General features: G+C 43.4%; 1 pseudogene; it reads right to left on the reverse strand.

The window, feature by feature from the left end:
• Positions 1 to 2,102: 2,102 nt before the first annotated feature.
• On the reverse strand, positions 2,103 to 4,025 carry LOC123096770 (cytochrome c oxidase subunit 1-like; annotated as a pseudogene).
• Between the last annotated feature and the right edge of the window lie 4,645 nt (positions 4,026 to 8,670).

Here is an 8,670-nt window from a genome sequence, read left to right on the forward strand (position 1 = left end):
AAAGCTCAGGAGGCTGCTCAACGAGGAGGTTCATGCTCGTTAACTTACACTTACTTTTAGCACTTCTCTACCAGTTCTCTCTCATAGATAAGAATATCCTGCTCTTAGCACTGGTTTTCACTTCGTGTAGCAGCTTCTTCTTCTTTTGTCTACTCAAACACTTCATCCATGAGAACCAAGTTTTGATCAATGATATATTCAAAAAGTAAGAGCTACTCTATTAATCTACATACCTTGTCTCCGGCCACCATGTTTTCTCCGAAGGGTGAAGGCGGATTCTCTGAACTTAAAATAAGGGCGAAGGATACATACAATATGCCGGGTCTAAAGTGAAGTAGTACAGACACAGGAAATCAGAGAAAAACTTAGAGAGTCTCCATAATCTAGACTTCTCGGTTTCTTAATCGGTGTCTATCTTACTAAGATACTGGTGCAGCTTAAGGTGCTGGTGCTCCACCCCGCTCTAAGAAGTATGACTGTGATTTGCCAATACCCAAATGGGTAGTGTACTGCTCGCTCCCCTTCTTCTTAATTCAGACTTGTTTGCACACACAACCTTCCTATAACTTTCTGACCTGGATCCAACCAAAGAAGGAAGATGTATGGCCTCCCTCGAACAAAAGAAGGAAGTATGGGAGTTTACCGGTAGGCAATGACCACAGCCGAAGTAAAGTGCTCAGCTCAAAGAAAGAAGGTGGTGGGGGCTTCGAAGAGTGAATAAGTTCGTTCACAGTGATGTGTAATCTCTTCAAATCGAGAGAAGAGGTGTCAAAAAGAAATGCTTTTAGGCAGGCTTACTTGCTTAGTATGTATTTTTTATACAATCAAAGACCAAGGTCGTACGGATAGCAATTCTGGACCATAGGCGTAGCAGCACATAGGTATTCTCTCTTCTTTCTCAATTCAGGGAGGACACTATCTTAATTCTTGTGAAAAGGCAGAAGCAAGTGAAAGGGCAGCAGTATTATATGAGTTCTAAAAAGAAGGGCGAAAAAAAAGTCATGTATGATAGTGGTAAAAAGCCTTCAATAGAAGGGAATAGCAACCTGACTAGAAATTCATAGCTGACTAGCATACGAACGAGTTGGTCAGGCTATGAATGAAGGCTACTACTCTTCAGGAAGAAGGTACTAATAGCTCGCTCAGAGGTTCAGTCAAGCTCCTCACTCTTGGTCTGGCGGGGCATATTAGATATAGTAGTGGTGTTTTGAAAGCTTCTTATTTTTTCTAATACTATAGTAGGAGTAGGTCAGGTACAGCTTCTTATACTAGGGATGCTTTTTCGCATTTGATCTTAGAGAGAATGTTGTCCTTCTGAACGAGTCATGAAGTGGGTTTGAACCAATATTTTAGATTACTGCGACTTATCCATTTAGTCCATCATGACGGGAGAATCCCGTACCAGGGGATCCCGGCGCACCTCCCACCATTAGATGGGATATTTGCCTGCCTTTTTCCCATCATTAAAAATAAGTATGACCTTTTTTATCGGTCGTCTCCCGCTTCATCCATCCCTCGTTCTGGGTTATTCTGGCGCTCAAGCTAAAAGCAAAGGTGTTTGCACCCACAAGAACAGAGGCATCCAAAAAGAGACGAGCAGCAGCCCGAGCCTTTGCCAGTTTCCTTAGCTACGTCTGAAGGTAGGGCCTGATTGACAGAAGGTTCAGAAGTTGCCGGGGCCTGTTTGACAGAAGGAAGGGCCTGTTTGACAGAAGGAAGGGCCTGATTGACAGAAGGTTCAGAAGTAGCGGGGGACTGATTGACAGATGGTTCAGAAGTACCCGGGGCCTGTTTGACAAAAGGAAGGGCCTGATTGACAGAAGGTTCAGAAGTAGCGGGGGACTGATTGACAGATGGTTCAGAAGTACCCATTACGATGTCCCCCGATATTGGCTGAGCCGCAGCCGATTCTACACTTAAAATAAGACTAAGCAACAGGCTAACCACAAACCAAAAAACCCGCAATCGTTGTGGGCAAAGGAATACCCTAAGACCAAAAAAAAGACCGATATACAGGTAGCCCGCAAAAAGGACAACTTTCGTGTAGTTTGTGATTTGATGTTACTGCTTGAAGTGATTGCGACAACTATGAAGAAACGACGAATCCCAACTACGGATATATAAGAACCAAAACTGCTCAGAGCATTCCATCCGGCGTAAGCATCTAGATAATCTGGAATGCGACGTGGCATACCCGAAAGCCCTAAGAAATGCATGGGAAAGAAGGTCAGATTAACCCCGAAAAAAGTGATCCAAAAATGGATTTGGCCTAAAGTTTCAGGATATGTCCGACCAAAGATTTTACCCACCCAATAGTAAAATCCAGCAAATAAAGCAAAAACGGCTCCCATAGAAAGTACATAATGGAAATGTGCAACCACATAATAAGTATCATGTAGAGCAATGTCTAGCCCAGAGTTTGCTAGAACTATTCCAGTGAGCCCTCCTATGGTGAACAAAAAGATGAACCCTACAGCAAATAAAATGGGTGTTTTGTATTGTATCGAACCTCCCCACATGGTAGCGATCCAACTAAAGATTTTGATTCCTGTGGGCACAGCTATGATCATGGTAGCTGCGGTGAAGTAGGCACGCGTATCAACGTCTAAGCCCACAGTAAACATATGATGAGCCCAAACTAGAAATCCAAGAACACCTATACTTATCATGGCATAAACCATGCCTAGATACCCGAAGACCGGTTTTCTTGAAAAGGTCGATACGATATGACTAATAATACCAAATCCAGGCAGAATGAGAATATACACCTCTGGATGACCGAAGAACCAAAAGAGATGCTGGTATAATATTGGGTCTCCCCCTCCTGCAGGATCAAAAAAGGTTGTATTAAAGTTTCGATCGGTTAATAACATTGTAATTGCCCCGCCAATACCGGAAGTGATAATAAAAGTAGGAATGCTGTCACTAGAACGGACCACACAAAAAGTGGTAATCTATGCATAGTCATTCCAGGTCCACGCATGTTGAAGATAGTTGTTATAAAATTGATAGAACCTAAAATTGATGAAATACCTGATAGATGAAGACTAAAAATTGCTAAATCAACTGCTCCTCCAGAATGGCTGGTAATACCACTTAAGGGCGGATAGACTGTCCACCCAGTGCCGCTGCCCACTTCTACTAAGGCTGAGCTTAATAGGAGCAAGAGACTTGGTGGCAACAACCAGAATGATATATTATTTAATCGTGGAAATGCCATGTCAGGTGCACCTATCAGAATCGGAACAAACCAATTACCAAATCCACCTATCATCGCCGGCATAACCATAAAAAAGATCATTAAAAAAGCATGAGCCGTTATTAAAACATTATAAAGTTGATGATTCCCACCAAGAATTTGATCGCCGGGTCGGGCTAATTCCATACGAATCAGTACGGAGAAGCATGTGCCCATCACTCTTGCAATGGCACCGAAGATGAAATAGAGAGTCCCAATATCCTTGTGGTTAGTAGAGAAGAGCCATCGAACCATATTTGTCATTTTTTATTTGAGAAATGAAAACTTTCCTTATCAAAGAGGGGCCGGGGGCTGGAAGAGAAAAGAAAGAGGGGCCCGGGGGCTGGAAGAGAAAAGAATCAGAATTACTGAGCTACCCCGCTCTTTTTTTTTCTAATTCCCTTCTAAGATCCTCCGACTTAAACAAGTCGAGAGCATGCTCGTGCTCAGCTCTTTCGAGACTTGCCTTGCTCTTGGGGATTTCTTCCCACCGGATCCTCTGTTCCACTTCCAGGCACCTCCTTGCGGAGCTTTCCGCCTCAAGGAGATCCCGGTTGTGGGAAACAGCATTTCGAAAGAAAACGGATCCTCCCTCATTCTCCCGCAGATCTTGATAAGACGCTTGGAGAACAGTGAAAGAATCAGTTGCGTGAATATGGTCCAGATAGGAACGAAGCGCTTCATCGACCAAGTAGGGCTCGATCGGTAGATAAGGCCCTACTCTTTGATAAAGCGCCACAAATTCTTGAATGACATCTTGTCGCATAGAAGAGAGCTTTTCTTCCATTAGGAAGAGCTTAAGCCACCCAGGTATGTCTTCCAGGGGGGTATTGTGATTAAGCTCGTTCTGAATGAACGTAACCCATCCCGGATCCTGCTCGTAAAGACTCAGATAGAAGTTTAGCCCTGCTAAATGAGCTAGAGCCTGGGGGTCTTGAATCTCCGGCGGGAGAGTGATCAGAAAGGAGGAGCCGACGAAGCACGAACTAAAAAAGATTGAAAATTGGTATTAGGCATAATATAAAACGACAAAGGAATAAAAATATACAAATCGAAAGTAATATCAAATTATATATTAAGGGAAACTTAATACATAAGAAAAAATAGAAAGTAGTAAAGCGGGTAGTGGAGAAGAGCCATCGAACCAGATTTGTCATTTGCTTTTCGTTTTGAAAACTTGACTTATCAGAGAGGGGCCAGGGGGCTGGAAGAGAAGAACTTGAATACTAAACGCTGGAAGAGAAGAACCTTAATACTAAACCAAGTTTCGGGAACTTCTTGGTGACTTGATTGGTTCCCTTCCCCCAATTTGCAAAGGATGATTCCCGTGAAGGTGATCTCGATCACCATTCTATGATATTTCTGGATGCTTTTGAGAAGCTTTTCCTTTTACCTAATGCCGTCTACCGACAACTTACTTCATGCTATTACTAACACTTATGACTGAGCCGCACTTGCTTTCCAAAAGAAATTGAAACTATCATGCCTGAGACTAGCCAATAGAAGAAAGAGCCACAAGCAAGCCATATCAGCATCCTTTTTCTTCGCTTTCTTCAACAATGCGAATCTACCTCACTCCTCATCATAACTCAAATACAAATTCGAGTTCCAAATTGATATTTCCTCACGTAAGCAATAAAATGTGAAACCAATATTCATCATGAAACTTCAGACACTGATGATTGTGAGGTTCTGGAAGAGAGACGACGTAGGCTGAAAAAAAGTAAACAGAAAACCACCCCTTAAACTCATTTGCTCAACATTCTTTCCACAGCAACTAGAAAAGTGGAGAAAATCCAATAAGGGGAGGTCCCGGTGAATACAAATCAATTGGAAACCGAACCCCGCATTCATGTCTCTAACAAGGCTGTCTAAGCTAAGCGGCCATGGACCCATGGACCCGGGGAATCTGAACCATTAGGTAGAGTTTCCGCTGAAGAAAACCAGGTCAATCTTTCGATCGCGAGTCTTTACAAGCTTGAAACAACTTAAGCATAGGCGGGAGTCGCCCCTTTTAAAGTCAGTATTTATGCGGCGTTGAACTAACGAGCAGATACCTAACCTTCAAAGGAGAAGAAAAGACGGATGTATCTTTCATTCATATCGATCAGATGTGCTTTGCTCAGGACTCCCATTTTACCATTGCTTAAGCCATATTACATAAAGCATAGTGAGTGATACGCAATGCTGGTACCACCATGTTTTTTTCCTCACTCTGTGTAGCCACACTCGTTTGTCCATTTCTACTTATTATTTATGTTAAATAGTATCCGTTGGTTGTAGAAGGACTGGTGTTCAGGGATTGCAAAATCCATAATATCAAGAAGCGGTAGGAACCTGGCTAACTTCGATGCGGATAACGCGTTGTAGAAGAAAGTGGATCAACCAAAGTAGACCTTGATCGAAAGGCACCACAAGGCGAACCAATAGAGTGTGGTGTAAGCGGTGAAGCGGAATAGGAATTGGAACTGCTTGAACTAGAAAGGGCTTCCGCTACCGCGCTACCTCGGGAGCTCCGGAAACGGTATACTCGCTTCACTCATCTGTAATGGTATCCTTGAAAGCTAGCTAAAGTGGGTTCTAGACAAAGTTCTCCTAAGCAGGGCGGAAGGAAAAAACAAGAGCAGTATAGCTCTACACTACGCTTCGGGGGCCTCGTCTTACTCACTCACCATCTACTAATCGGACCGTGACAAAACAACCAGCCCAGCAATAGGCAAGGACTGGCTGAAATCCCTTTCCGGATCCAGTCTATCCGTATCTGCTGTCCCTTCCGCTTTCTGTGTTGATGGAGCTCGGTCAGATAGTTCCGGTATTGCGAAGGAGGGCAACGCATTGGGATCGTCCAATCCCTTCTGATCGGTTGTCATATTGAATTGCAAATTCTCGTATAGTAAGAGTTCCTTCGGTTTCCTACCTAGCACATTCTCTGTTGTCTACGCCAATATTTTACCTGCGAGTAGAGTGTGGCTGGCTACATACGGGGGAACTCAACCTACCTTTCGAAGGGTAGACCTTTACAGATGAGTGAAACGAGGATTTAGGTATATAAGGAGACGACCCGCCAAGCGAGCCAGCCTGATACCGACTTTCATTGATAGGCCATGAAACATAGAGAATGGGAACTTGTTCGCACGTACCTCGACCGCAGGTCTGAGAATGACGAGTGTGCTTTCGCCCACAGCTTCTGTTGCTTAACCGGCTCGTGGTGTTTATGGTCCTGACCCGGTACAGCCGCTAAGCTCATTTTTCATTTCCAAGTGTTGTTACTAGCCTCGAGAGAGATGTTTCACAGGATTCACCTGCAACTGATAAACCTGGGGGATAATACCGAAACAGTCCTTTTTTCTGATCATAGAGGAGCCGTATGAAGCTAAGGTTTCATGTAAGGTTTTTCAATAGCGATGGGAGCTGTGATGTTATTATCGACTATGATTATCTAACAGTTCAAGTACAGTTGATATAGTTGAAGCACAGCCAAAATATGGTTTTTTTATGGAATCTTTGGCGTCAGCCTATAGGCTTTCTAGTTTTTCGAATTTCTTCTTTGGCCGAATGTGAAAGATTACCCAGAGGGGGAATTGGTTGCGGGTTATCAAACCGAATATTCCGGTATCAAATATGGTTTCTTTTCTCTTGTTTCTTACTTATCCTTATTAGTTTCCTCTTTATTTGTAACAGTTCTTTACTTAGGCGGGTGGCATTTCTCTATTCCCTACATATCCACGATTCTCCCAGTGTAGGAATCACACTAGTTATCTTGACCTTGATTCGGTCAAGCAGTTTTTCCTTACTATACTCCAGTACGAACAGGAAAAGAATCTGTGTACTCAACGGTGCATTAGTAATTATCTGGGATTTTTTTTGCTCTTTAAAGCAAAACGGTGTCTTGACTCTCAAGAATAGTGCGTGTTAATATCCATGTAGATAAAGATAGAGATAGCAACGAACTGGATGCATAGTCAAACAAAAAACTTGTGACTTGTTCTCGTAGGCTAACTAACCAAATCATAGGATCTAACACGAGACCGGCTAAAGAGAAAGATCTGATCTGTCTTGTCCCTTGGGATCTTAAGTGTGGAAAGAGTCTAGTCTCTTCCATTGCCAACAGTGAGTGTAGGCTGTCTTTCTACTCGGATAGAAGTGCGCGCTAGAAATCTCTTCTCTTCTCTTCAGCAACAGTGGATTTCTGAAGCAAAGGTCCAGTACTACTGATTCCCCATTGGCCAGGCCCCAGCGTAAAATGGATCTCTGATCTTGCCATTCCTTCAGATCTGGAAGTTTGCACTTTCTTCGGAATGTTAAATAACGTATCAAATATGCCTCCGGCGAAAAGAAGGTAGGTAGAATGAAAGGAAAACAAACCACGGAATTGGAGAATCAGTTGTTCCTTTGCGGTGAGTGGAGTCAATCTCGTTCTCAGTCGTATCCACTATAGGAGGTTTGCTACACGAAGAACAGGAACAGGCAGGCTATTGCTTGAAGGAAACTAGGAACTGGGATTGATTGTCCGCTCTGAGATCGGTATTCGTTCTGTTCTCCTCGGTTCTGGGTCTTCATCTGTTCTGTAGACTAGACCCGCACATAAGGAGAAGCTAGCCTAGGAATCAGTCAACTAGACTCGCACTGAAAGCCAAGCCATTCAACAGGGATTCTCTGAACTGATACGATACGACTATTCAACTTCCAACTATCTCCCCTGCCCTGTTGAGGTAAGAACCAGGACAATAAGGAAAACCTCTAGAGCACTTAGCCAAGCCTTAGCCTGATATTGAGATAAGATAGTAGTTGCACACACGGAACTAGCCTTAGATCAAATCTGGGATGATGCCATACCCATATCCCTTCTTCCCAAGCTCAAAACCATTACTAACGGAAATATACGCAGCACTCATAAATGAAACTAGACCCGCACGCACCGCACCTAAAAAGCAAGTTCAACCAACCAACCAAGCAAGGAAGTGAGCTCCCTATAAAGGAACTTCGCCCAAAGCAAAGAAATGGTTTCGGTAATGGCGCATCTTCACTTCACAGTCTTTCTCGAGCCTCATCAGCCCAACAAGCAAGCTTTTTTATTGCTACGCGCCTCCGCCTCTCTATATAATGATAATGGGAAGAATCTTTTGAACGAGAATCATCTAGTTATATAAATTACTTATATAGTTAGTTAGAAGACAATCTCCCCTTTATTGCTTTTGCATAGCATTGAGCATTATATATGGTTAGCCGCGGATCCAGTGGATAATGCGAGACTACAACGTATAGTGTTACCGACGATGTTTCGCTTTCGTCTTCGGTGCCTGGCGTGGTGCTATCATCACATTGATCTACCCGCCCTTCTATTACCTTCCCTAGCTTTCGTGTTTGAGTAGTAGCACCAGATTTCGATTCGGATGCAAACTTAGCACAATGCCCGGTAAGCTAAACACTCG

Source organism: Triticum aestivum, chromosome 4D (genome assembly GCF_018294505.1).
Source record: "Triticum aestivum cultivar Chinese Spring chromosome 4D, IWGSC CS RefSeq v2.1, whole genome shotgun sequence".
NCBI classification, from domain to species: domain Eukaryota; kingdom Viridiplantae; phylum Streptophyta; class Magnoliopsida; order Poales; family Poaceae; genus Triticum; species Triticum aestivum.